Raw genomic sequence first — 13,180 nt, forward strand, 5'->3', positions numbered from 1 at the left:
TTTTAATTGGGTTATTTGTCTTTTCATTGTTAATTATAAAAGTTCTTTATATGTTCTAGATACTTGACTCTTATCAGTAAATGATTGCAAATATTTCCTCCCATTTTATGAGCCTTCTTTTTATTTTCTTGATAATGTCCTTTGAATAACAAAAGTTTTAAATTTTGATGAAGTCCAATCTATTTATTACTTTGGTTGCTTGTGCTTTAGGTGTCATATCTAGGAACCTGGCATATTCATAAATAGCTCCCCTTTGACTCTCAAAAGTGTCCCAGGGCTTCCCTGGTGGCGCAGTGGTTGAGAGTCCGCCTGCCGATGCAGGGGACACGGGTTCGTGCCCCGGTCCGGGAGGATCCCACATGCCGCGGAGCGGCTGGGCCCGTGAGCCGTGGCCGCTGAGCCTGCGCGTCCGGAGCCTGTACTCCACAACGGGAGAGGCCACAGCAGTGAGAGGCCCGCGTACCACAAAATAAAAGTGTCCCAGTAGACAATAAATTATATGGGCACCCTACTAATAACAGTCTCAGGGATAGTTAATTAGAAGCCCCTGGGCAGGTGGATGAGTAAATACTCACTTATTTTACCCTTACTTCACCATAGCCAGTGTTAGCATTTGGCTTCTCTAAAGAAGATCTGCCAGCAGTTGTAGTTGCCATTTTGCATAGTTATTCATCAAATTTACGTTGAGCAACTACTATGTATCAAGTACCTTTCCAAAGGGGGAAAATTACACCTGGAAATCGCAAAAACAAATCTTTAAAAAAATGCTTGCTTTTTTTTTTTTTTGGTAAAAGTAATAAACACAATTACAGATAATGAAAAGATTAAAAAGCCTGTATGCTCATTGCTCAAATATCATTATTTCATTTTTATTTATTCCCTTATAATCTTTGTTTATAAAACACTGATATTTTAGCATTGTTCAGTTATAAAGGGATTTTATATTTGGCTTTTTAAAAACAATATTTTATCATAATACTTAAGACAAAGTGTTTTTTTTTTTAATTTAGATCTCAGGGAGCATAAGTGAGAGGAAGCAGACAAAAGGAGAAAAGGTGTAAGTCAATAAAATATTATTAAGATGAGCAAGTATGGTCTATAAATGGATTTGTGCTCTGGTCTGTGAACGCCTGTAAGTTAACAAATTGAGTTCGAGAGAGTATGTAATTCTATTCCATATTATTAACATTTTTCTTTTTCTTTCTGATCTGTGACTCTGGCTCCACTGATTATCTTAACTATATTATATGGTTAATTTAATTTCTAGCTATTGTTCATAGTGGTCAGTTAAATATTCGCATCTAGATAAGGTTCTCTATTCTAAGTTTATAGCTAAACAAGAAGTTTGCCATATAAACTAATTTTTATTAGAATTTCCTTCAAGAATATTGTGTCCCAAAGAAGTTATAATAGATCTGTCTTCATAAACACAGTAACTGATAAGAATTTCCATAAGTATTTTTTATAATATTGTATATAGTTTTTCCTCATGTATGATAATTCAGCAAGAATACTATTTATCAACTAATTAGAGTTCTTCCCTTTTACTGGGTAAATTCAATTTCTTGAGCTAGACAAATAATCTTATTATGAATTTTACAACAAATTATTTGAATCATCACATTATCTCATGTGGTTATTATTCAAAGGCATTTAATTTTTGAGTGGACGCTCATCCATCATAAGTTTTTACATTCAAATGTCTGCAATTGGTGAATAAGGTTTTGGTGGGATATCTTATATGCTACTTATAAAGGATGAAACATTCCTAAATTAAAGCACTAAATTATTCTCTTAAATTGCCTGTCTACAGGTAAACAGTGTACTTGCCTAAAGAGCTTGCAGCTGAAATTAAGTGTTTGTGTAATATGCTTCTTCAGTCCTAGCTCTGGCTTGACCTATCCCATTCCTTAGGTTTTGGCTCATGTTTAGAACCGAGCCACTAATGTCATTGAATTTTGCTCCTTCACCTTGATAAACTCCATGATTCATTTGGCTTATGATGGTGTTTCCTGTGGTTCCCATCAGGAACTTCCTGGCAGGGAAAAATTGACAAGCTGACTGAGAAGTCTTCTCATTCCTCCCAGCCCCACTTTTATTGATTCCCCACAGACACCTCCTTCCCCCTTCCTGGAGTCAGCTTTGGATCCCATGATCCAGAGCCTTCTCTCCCTGACCACGGTAAGTTTGTTGATGCCCATTACTCCCCCTTACCACCGAAACCTTCCTGTCCTGTTGTTCACTTCTTCAGGGTCACAATTTGCCCTGTCTTCCAAGGTGAAAACTGTATTAAAGAAGGAGTCAGAAGAGATCTCCAGGATTTTTTCTCCCATCTCTGGTTATAGCATTCAACATTGACTTCCTAAAGTCTCTTTCCTTGTCTTTCTTTTATGAAAGCCAGAGGAATGATTCTAACCATGAGATTTTATTTATTTATTTATTTATTTATTTGTTTATTTATGGCCACGCCCTTGCAGCTTGTGGGATCTCACTTCCCCAACCAGGGATTGAACCTGCGCCCTCAGCAGTGAAAGCGCAGAGTCCAGGGACTTCCCTGGTGGCACAGTGGTTAAGACTCCATGCTCCCAATGCAGGGGACCTGGGTTTGATCCCTGGTCAGGGAACTAGATTCCACATGCATGCCGCAGCTAAGAGTTCACATGTCACAACTAAGGAGCCCACATGCTGCAACTAAGGAGCCTGGGAGCTGCAACTAAGGAGCCTGCCTGTTGCAATGAAGACCCAGCGCAACCAAATAAATAAATATTTAAAAAAGAAACAAACAAAAACGCAGAGTTCTAACCACTGGACCACCAGGTAAGTGCCTAGCCATGAGATTTTAAAGGCAGATATGAAGGAAGAGCGGTATCATAGCAAACTACAGAACCATTTTAGGTCCTCTTCACTCCTTGCCAATTACTTGTCCCTACAGGCAGGAGACAGCAGTTTTTCCCCCAGCCCTCAGGTCCATGTGATTGAGTGTTAGCAATGTCGTACCCAGGAACTGATGTTTATATGGCCAATGGTAATAAAATTAGTATGAATACAAATTTGATGTGCCATATGCATAGGACTTTGCTTGACATATGAGTAACAGTTCAAAGAAAACCAAATAAATGAAAATAATTTCATGGAGGTAGTAGGATTATGTCTTTGTTTCCCTGAGTTTAAAAAAAGATTGTGTTTTCAAGTTGATGTTAATAATAATATTTAAAAATAAATATGTGACCACATACCTAAAAAAGAAAGACTTTTAAAGGTATTTAACATATTTTATACAGTTTTTAATATATGTGGTACTATGATACTATGGAAAAGATATCAGACAAGGGTTCAGAGGCCTGGTTTTAAAATCTTACTTCTGGAATTTTGTTCCAAACATGGACAAACTAGTTACCTATTCTGGGATTTGGTTTCTATTTCTTTCAAATAATAACTACTCTATTTACCCTGAAGGGATTTTTGTAAGAATAACAATAGAATCTTTGAATTTTAAAACTGAGATCTTAGCGATCCTCTAGTACAACATGCTCATGTTCCAGAGGAGGAAATTGAGGCCCAAAGACGTTAATTGATTTGCTTATAAAATACATGATAGCAACTTTGGAACAACATCATAAAGTTTATGCACATGTAAAACACTGTATTTCTTAATCTGATCAGAGAATGAGAAGTTGGAAGGGATGTTAGGGGTCCTAGTCAAGTATGAACATAATTGCAGTCGATTCTTGTGTAAAGTATCATCAAATATGTAGTTACAGATCTACCTTTGCTCAGTATTCCTCCTTAGAAGCACCAGCCCTGAATTTAACTGCTTCTTTCCAGGTTAGATTGTCTACTACTACTTACTTACCCTCATGCATCAAGGTCTGTGCTATGTTGTAAGTACTTCTTGGCTGAATTTTTATAGTGGTAGTTTGCCTACTGAAGAAAATCCTGCCCGTGGCCAAAAGTTCTTAATGGAAATTTAGTGCTAAAAGCTGTCATATACTACAGCAAGCTCAGCAGTACATTGACAAATAATGCTTGATAGACCAAAAAGTAGAAAGCTGTATCACAAAAGGCCAGCAGATCTTTTGTTGGAGTGAGGGCTATCAGTGTCATTTCAGGCTTAAGATCACACTGAAATCGACAGAGTGGAAGCTGTACCCAGCCCATGAGTTTTGTGACATGAGCTTTCCACATGTACACTCCAGTCTCCTCGATGGCTTCATCAACATTGAGCAAAGTCTGCTCCCAGGAGCACTAGTTCTAAAAGATATTAGTGTGCATTCCTTTTTTTTTTTAAAGATATTGTATTCCATTGTCAAATAAGCTTGGGAAACACTGCTTGAAATGCAGCCTACTAATATGCCTAATGACTCTTTAAGAAACGGCTATAAAATGTTAACATATAGTGTTTCTCAAATTTATTTAAGAATGCCTTTTTAAAGGAACAACTGTTAACATCTTGAGGAGTGCAATCTAGAGCAAGACCATAGAGCTACGTGGGTATACGAGAGTCCCATTGTTTGGGTAATACTGTTCTACTGTCATTGAATTTTATAATCTCAGGGGTAAAAGGAATCTTAAAGGGAATATATCATCTTCAGTTTCCCAAATGTATAGTGGTTGGAACCTAGAGTTGTATCAGGTGGGTTTGAACAGTAAATTAAAGTGAGATATCACATAGCCAGTCAAATGGGTAACTACTGGTTTACTTCATCATTTTTACATACACCATTAATTACCAACAATTCTACTTCTAAGATTGCTTCATTTATTGGTGGGGAAAATTATTCCTTTATAGAAAGCCAAGAAGATGTAGTATGATGCATTATAGGATAAATATAAAGAGAAAGTATGTAAAATTCTCCATTCCTTCAACAGATATCTGATGAGTGCCTTCTGTGTGCCCAACAGTGACACCAAGTGTATTTACAAAAGCTGAAGTAAGTTGGGAGTAGAGAGATAAGGTAAGTGCCTAATAATGCTGGCTATCATTTCACAATGGGCAACATGCCAGTTATTTTGATTATATTTTGAATCTTCAGCACACCTCAGAGAGGGAGATATTATTCTCATTTTAAAGTGGGGAAACTGGGCTTCCCTGGTGGCCTAGTGGTTTAATCCTCCTGCCAATGCAGGGGACACAGGTTCGAGCCCTGTGCCGGAGCAACTAAGATCCCACATGCCGCGGAGCAGCTAAGCCCACGCACCACAACTACTGAGCCTGCGCTCTAGAGCCGACGCACCACAACTACTGAAGCCCGCGTGCCTAGAGACCATGCTCTGCAACAAGGGAAGCCACCGCAGTGAGAAGCCCGCGCACCACAACAAAGAGTAGCCCCCGCTCGCCGAAACTAGAGAAAGCCTGTGCACAGCAACGAAGACCCAACACAGCCAAAAATAAAAATAAATAAAATACTAATAAAATAATTTTTTTAATTAAAAAAATAGTAAAGTGAGGAAACTGAGATATGAAGCAGTTTTCTCTAGGTCAAGCCTACTAAGTGGTGGAATTAGGATTTGAACACAAGTCTCCAGATTTGAAAGCTGTGTTCTTTCCATTAATTATATTACAGCTTCTTCTTTATTGTGACTTAAAATCTCAATTTGAGATTGAACAAAGTATAATAGTAGTTGAGAGGTGAAACATTTCCACCTGGTTAAAATTAAACTGGTTGTTCCTCAGAGTTCTGTCCTTGTCATTTTCTCTCTTTATTTTTCCTCTTTCATTGTATTAGCTGTCCACTCCGTGTAGAAACGTTTTGAATCTAGTGCTCTTGTTCTGAACCCTTTCCTAAGCTGTAGTCCTCCATTTCTCCTTGGATGCTCTACTGTCACTTCAAATGTGATGTGTTGACAATTAAACTTATTATTTCCTCCTAAGTTAATTCGCTTAGTCACTTGGGCTCAAAGTTTGGAGCCATCTTTGAATCCCTTGTAAAATTAATGGTTGGACTCAATGATACATAATATCCCTTCCAGCTCTAAAATTCTAGTGTTGTTATTCTTGTACCACATACTCAGTCAAAATGAATCACTTTCTCTGCTTTGGCCAAGAACAAATAATTTTGCGCTCAAATTATTTTCCAGAGTTATTTCAGAATCTTACAGAGTATATCCTACTCATCCATTCTTATGCATTCTTCAAAGCCCATTTTAAATGCCATCTCTTTCTATAAACCTTTCATGAGCCTCCCAACTGGACTTCACAGCATTTGCTCTCTACTTCAGGATCTGGAATATCTTTGTATCTTTCTCAGCATAGTTTACAGTACCCTACACACACACACACACACACACACACACACACACTCTCTCTCTCTCTCTCTCTCTCTCTCTCTCTCTCTCTCTCTCTCTCTCTCTCTCTCTCTCTCTCTCTCTCTCTCTCTCTCGGGATAAGGAGGGTGCCTAGAGGGATGCTTGGCAAGGGATGGAGCCTGAGCAGGGTGGAGAGGGCTTACAGACAGGGCATGGGCACAGGGTTTGGGAGCAGGGATAAGGAAAGAGAAGGAGGGGCTTGTGGGGGCTAATTTTGGGGTTTCAGAACCTTAGTGGGATAAGGGCAGCATCCTCCAAAGGGAGAGATGGCAGCAATGGGTGATTGCTTAAATATAGGAGAGGTGTTCAAACAAGTAAATATCTCAAAGATAATAGGATCCATCATTCTCTCTGTAGCAGAAAGGAGTTACAAATGTGGACGGGAGGAAACTAGAATAAACTGTGTGATGCTGGATTGGAGGTTTTACTGTGAACATGTGGTTTTTCAACATACATAGTTAAATAAAGAAATCTAGCTATAAATGTGTATATGTGTGAGTATACATATATAGATGCACTGTATATGTGTATGAATGTACAAATATTCCTTAGCTACAAACCCTAAGACAGCCTGAGCAGTGATACCTCAGTAGTAGTGAGCATGCCTCGTGCTTCTAAATTCCATTCTTGGGGACGTTCCTGGTGGCTCAGTGGTTAAGAATTAGCCTGCCAATTCAGGGGACATGGGTTCGAGCCCTGGTCCGGGAAGATCCCACGTGCTGCAGAGCAACAAAGCCCATGCACCACAACTACTGAGCCTGCGCTCTAGAGCCTGCGAGCCACAACTACTGACCCCGTGTGCCACAACTACTGAAGCCTGCGTGCCTAGAGCCTGTGTTCCGCAACAAGAGAAGCCACCGCAATGAGAAGCCCGTGCACCGCAATGAAGAGTAGCCCCCGCTCGCCACAACTAGAGAAAGCCCGTGCGCAGCAACGAAGACCCAATGCAGCCAAACATAAATAAATAAATAAACAAACAAACTAACTAAATACCATTCTCCACTCAAAGGAACCAGGACTCCTGGATAAATGGCTGCATCCAGGTGCCAGAAAGTAAAGGAGTACTCAAAGAATGATGGAGGTGTGTCAAAAGCGCACAGAATAGTAAAATGTTAATGAATAATATGGATGGTGGGATATATGTTATATAAAACTCTTTCCAGTTTTCTGTATTTAAAAAATGTTTTACAATAATACATTGTGAAAGGATTTAAAACACACAAAGACACAGAAGCCAGCATGAATGGGTGAATCCCACTGACCAAAGTTGGGACAATTTGAACTCCAAAATAAACAATGATAAATTATAACACATTTAATAAAATAGGAAACTCTGAATTCATACTGATAGAAATAAATTAATTGAAAGTTTGATGAGAAACAAAAAAATGTACATAGTTTCAAAGAATTTCCCCCACAAAATACTTCCTAATTACAAAGAGGAAAAAAGTAACTACTGGAGAAGCCTGGCAGACACTACCTTATTGAAATAAACACCCGTAATCAGACATTAAAATCATGTGCCACCTCACAGGATGCAATGAGAACAGAGCATCACTTCTCTGAGAGTCCTATCAAAGACATCTACCCTGAATCTAATCATGAGTAAGCATCAGACAGATGCAAAGTGAAGGCCATTCTGTAGAGTAATTGGCCAGGAATCTTCACAAGTATCAAGGATATGAAAGTCAAAGAAAGACCAAGGAAGTGTTCCAGATTGAAGGTGACTAAAGATACGTGACAAGTAAGTACAGTGCTTGATCCTGAACTGAATCCTTTCATCATAAAGAGCATTATTGGGACAACTGGCAAAATGTAATGTATCACATAAAGATTTTGATTTTGATAGTTATATTGTGATTATGTAATAGAGGTGCTTATTAGTAGAACTACACACTAAAGTATTTAGGGACAATGTGGCATTGTGTCAGCAACTTAGATCACAAATGGTTCAGGAAAGAAAAGTGTTTTCTGTACTATACTTGCAACATTTCTGTAAGCTTGTGCTTGTTTCAAAATAAAAATTGAAAAATTACGTTCAAAATGCTGAGTATACTAGAAAAACGCACTTGACTTGGGGCCAAGAGGTTGTTAATCCCAGTTCCGCCAGTGACTGGGTGTGTGACCTTGAGCAAGCTACTTTACGTCAGGCCCCAGAGTTTCGGGCTGTAGGACACAAGGCTCTCTAAGGCCCCTTCCCAGTCTAGCATTCCACCACCTACACCCACGGCACTCCCTGCCTGAATTTCTATAGTCTCCAGTTGTGTCTTAGACTTAAGATGCCCCAAGGATTCTGGGTAGCGTCGAAAACAAACAAAAATGGGTGTGGCCAAGCTCTCCAGACTTCAAAGACGCTGACCTGGCCTCAATCTAGGCCGCAGTCTCCGCCATCGCTCTTTCGGAGGTGGAGCAGTCACGCCTGCCAGTGTGGGCGCTCGATAGCTCGGCGGCCGGCTGGCGGGGCTTCGGCGCGGTACGGGGCGCGTTCCCAATCGCTGGCTCCCGCCGCACTCCAGGCTCCGAGCTTTCAGTCCCGCCCCGCGCGTGCCCCTCCCGCCGTCGCTACAGCCTGCGAGTCTCCGCGCTGTGGGTCCGATAACTTGGCGAGGCTGGGACGGTCGCTGAGTCGTGGTCGTGGCGGACCCCGGGAGCGAGCAGTCGGGAATCCCCGCGGTGGAGGCGGCTCCCGGCGCGAGGGGGCGGTGTCCTTGCTGCCTGCTGGCTGCGAAGAACCACACACCGGGGCCTGCACTGTAAGTTGAGCGGCTTGAGGGTCCCCGGGGTGGTCGCGGCAGCGAAGCGGTGGAGGAAGCTGGGACCCGGGGAGCAGGAACGGGACGAGGGATTAGGTGATTTGGCCGAAGGGGCCGGAGCCCGCCGAGAAGGGGCTGAAGTGCGGCGCGGGGATGGCAGAGTAGCCGTGCACTCCGTCCTTCCTCTTGGGCTCCGGGGAAGTCTGGTTTCCCCCGTGCACAACAGGTAGGCGTGGACTCTGGCCGCCGGCGGGAGCCCCCAGGCTTGCGGGGAAGGTCGGAAGGTCGGAGCCCGCTTCGCCGGCGCGCCACTCCCCGGACCCGCCCTGGCGGCGCCCGCCGCGCCGGGGGTTGGCCGGGAGCGGGGCCCCAACCCGAGCTTCGGGAGAGGTTCTCCGAACGCCCGCGCGCAACCCTGGAGGCGCGTTTCCGGGAGCAGTGGAGTGGATTATGGATAGTGCCTTCTTGCAAGGAAAGTAAGCCTTTGCCGGGGTAGCATTTGCTTAGTACGAGGAAGCACTTCTTCTTACCCTACTTTCGGCCAGCACAGTGTCATTTCAAGGGATTATAAAGTCTTTGGAAACTTTATGAAGCGCTTTATGGTATTTACTAGTCACAGTAATGTATACCTCCGATAAGGTAAGATGATTTTTGTAACTGTCAAGTCAGAGAACAGGTGTCAAGTGATTTGTGATCCTTTATTAAAGGTCATAGTTATACACTGTTTTTTATGTGCAGTCATTTATTCAACAAATACTCAGCATCTTTTATGTGCAGGCTCAGCGCCCTTAAGGAAGTTAACAGCCTAGAGAAGACGTTAAAAGGGAAAAAAGGGGCCCATAAGTAGGGTTCAGAACTTTGTCAGAGAAAATACTCTGGTGAGATTATAGTGTAAGGAAAAAGTGTGCTTGGAGCTGGGATTAGGTGGATGGGGAAAGGAGAATTGCCCTGTTTCATTTTCAAACATTTTAGAAAGTATGTCTTTGAGAAAGTGGTTTTAGGTCAGCATTGAAGCCGAGATTTGTCTTACATTTTAATACCATAGATTTTTTCCCCTTTAATGAAATGGGTAAGCAGGCAGGGTTTATAACAAGAATAGTGACAGTTGGAAAAAGTACAGCTATTTTATATAGATAGTTATAGTATTGGAAGATTCCTAAACTGACGGGAGACCTGAATTTTAGCTTAAGCTCCTCCACTGCTGTTTACGGATCTTTGTTAACTTTTCTCTTCTTTTCTTTTTGTTTATCATTGTATCTGACTTAAGAACAGAAAATACATAATACAAAGTACCTTAAGATTTTTAGAAATTGCACTAATAATACGTTCTCTAAGGAAAAAATTTAAGAACTCTCGTCTTTAAGCAATACACCTATCTTCCTTTCTTCCATTCAGCTTTATTTCAAAAAGGGGATTGAGAGAGTTGATAACCTTTATGAGCTTTTCTTAATTATCTTTTGAATAAAATAAAAGATTAAACTCTGGATTTGTTCAGGTCCCTTCATATTCTAAAATTCTTTTATTCTAAATCCTGATTAACCAGTTTAATGACATCGGCATTTTTTTAAAAAGGCTTTATTGACTCTTGTGTTTCATTAATTATCCATAGTATAGTTGATGGCTTTGAACAGCCCCTTCGTGGGACCTTAGTCCTCTCACATAAAAGCATTTCTGCATTTTAAGGAGACTGCAGAAACTGTTATTAAACTTCATTTAAGAAATGAATTAACTGAGGCCTAAGGAATTAGTAGAGACTTGTTTATATCATTTAATTGAATCTTTTGTCTCTTTGTAGTGTTAAATTCTTTGGGTTACACTAGGGGTCAGCAATTGACAGGCTGTGAGTCAAATCCAGCCTGCTGCCAGTTTTTATAGATAATGTACTGGAACATAACCACACTCATCTATTTATGGCCGTTTATGTATTGTTTATGAGTAGTTGTGATAGAGACTGTGTGGTCCACACAGCCTAAAGTATTTACTCTCTGGTCCTTCACAGGAAAAAATTGCTGACCCTGGACTAGAACGCTGTAAACTCTTAATCACTGTATCTTTTGTGTGAGGAGGTAGGTTAAGTTCAGTTTTAATTCTTCATCTTTTTCATTATGTTAGGTGAACTACTGGATTCCATAAATGCTTCCACATCCTAGATGTGTAATGAGGGAAAAAGGTCATGCCTTTTCTGTTATATTTACCTAATAATTTTCAATTTCAGCAATCCTAGCCTTTTGGAAGGCTAGAGAAAGGGAAGGATTTTTACGTGTTTTCTAACAACTTTATAATTTTAGTTTTAATTTAGATCTGATGTGGAGATTTTTTTTCATTTAGTAAAGTCTCTTTTTAATATATGTGTTTTTCACAAGTAACAGTAAGTTATTTTTACTCAGACTTTTTTTTTTTACCATGAATCTAGTGACATTGATTAAAAGATCAGACAGAAAATTATTGACAGTGTAACTGTGAGCATGAAGTCAAACGTATATATACAGTAAGACCCAAATTGGAAATTGGAACCGTCTAAACAGATACCCAACAGATTGAAACTGTAGCATGTATCCTGAATCATGTTAGGGATTTTCTTTTAGTAGTAACAACTTAAAAGATAATTATTTCTAGAAAAGAAACATAATATAGCCATATTAAAGTATTATGTTAGTGTTACCTGCCTAAGAAATTAGAGCTAATTATGTGACAGGAAAGAAGGAAAACTTGTATGAGGTGATATTTAAATATTTAAAGCAGAGTATATACTTTTGCTTATCTTAAAACCGTGGTATGGTTCTAACTTCACTAAATAAAATATTTTATATATGTACTTCTTTGTACTTATTTTCTAGATTATGCTTCTCTATGGATATACAACAGCATCTGTCTATATCCTTTTCTCTTGGGCTTGTAGATTTCTGTATGTTGAATATATGCATGTTTTTGTATATATATTCATAATAATACCTCACTTGTTCAATACATTTTTTATGTAAGTAAAATTATCAGGGCTTCCCTGGTGGCGCAGTGGTTGAGAGTCTGCCTGCCGATGCAGGGGACACGGGTTCGTGTCCCGGTCCGGGAAGATCCCACATGCCGCGGAGTGGCTGGGCCCGTGAGCCATGGCCACTGAGCCTGCGCATCCGGAGCCTGTGCTCCACAATGGGAGAGGCCACAACAGTGAGAGGCCCGCGTATCGCAAAAAAAAAAAAATTATCAGAAAATTGAAATTACCCATTGAAATGCACAAAAATTTTTTAAAGATATTTTGGGAGGAAATCTGCAAAGCAAAAAAACAAAAAAGATAAGAAAAGTATATGCAGGTATAAAATCCCGTAAACTTACAGAGTCCAAAAGGCTTTTTTCTTAACTCATTTGGCAGCAAAACATCACCTGAGCTGATATGAAGCTATTTATAGTCATTATTTATCCCACCTTTATGTGAATGTTTATCTTTTGCTGCAGAAATATCAGTGAGTTTGATTATGGAGTGCTGCCCCAGAGCAACTAGGGGTTAGAGGTAATAGATGGTATGTTCAGTGTATTACTTGGGTGGGCCATGATGGTGGCAGCCAGAAAGCAGAGGAATAATGGAGTTGTTCCAGGGAGCTGCACTTGGCAACGTTAAGAGCCTACTTAGGCATCTGGCAGGGAGTAGGAAGCAGTGTCTGCTGAAAAACAAGAACCCTCAGATAGGGCTCCAAGAGAGTCAGAGCTGTAGCTAAATTATAGACTAGGCATTTCATAAGATATGTTGTAAATTAGAAGTGGGAACCATGAGGAAAAGCCAAGATGTCAGACCATAGTGTGCATTAAGGGTGAATCTGTGAATGCTAACCAGCGTGCAAGAGCCATGAATAGTTAGAAGGGGAAAAAGGAGGGGATTCTATAGCAGGTGGACTCTAATGGCTGACTAGGAAATCCTAGGTGGCAGATTTCATGAGCAGCAAAAACAGTGATATTTTGGAAAATTGAGCAAGGATTCCTGGCCTCTGATGAGCTGGGGGAATAATGGCATCTTGTGCACTTTGCTCTTGAACTAAGTATCCCCATATTGCCTGCTTTTTAAAATATCTGTATTAAATAGTATTTTGGTCACTTCCATCACTGATACCTGCCTGCTCTGACTTCTTCCT

General features: G+C 40.4%; 1 protein-coding gene across 6 annotated transcripts in view; it reads left to right on the forward strand.

Annotated features, from left to right (window-relative positions):
* The first annotated feature begins 8,793 nt into the window (after positions 1-8,793).
* The window catches only part of HEATR5A (HEAT repeat containing 5A), a 109,696-nt gene continuing 105,309 nt past the window's right edge, over positions 8,794-13,180 (forward strand). For 2 of the 6 annotated variants that reach the window (XM_060004711.1, XM_060004713.1), the window contains exons 1-2: positions 8,795-9,059; positions 11,059-11,125. The gene's annotated coding sequence lies outside the window, so the exon portion shown is untranslated. Of the gene's footprint in view, positions 9,060-11,058; positions 11,126-13,180 lie in introns of all 6 variants that reach the window. The other 4 variants (XM_060004715.1, XM_060004714.1, XM_060004712.1 and 1 more) reach the window with 2 other exon arrangements.

This window comes from Delphinus delphis, chromosome 2, assembly GCF_949987515.2.
Source record: "Delphinus delphis chromosome 2, mDelDel1.2, whole genome shotgun sequence".
Classification (NCBI taxonomy): domain Eukaryota; kingdom Metazoa; phylum Chordata; class Mammalia; order Artiodactyla; family Delphinidae; genus Delphinus; species Delphinus delphis.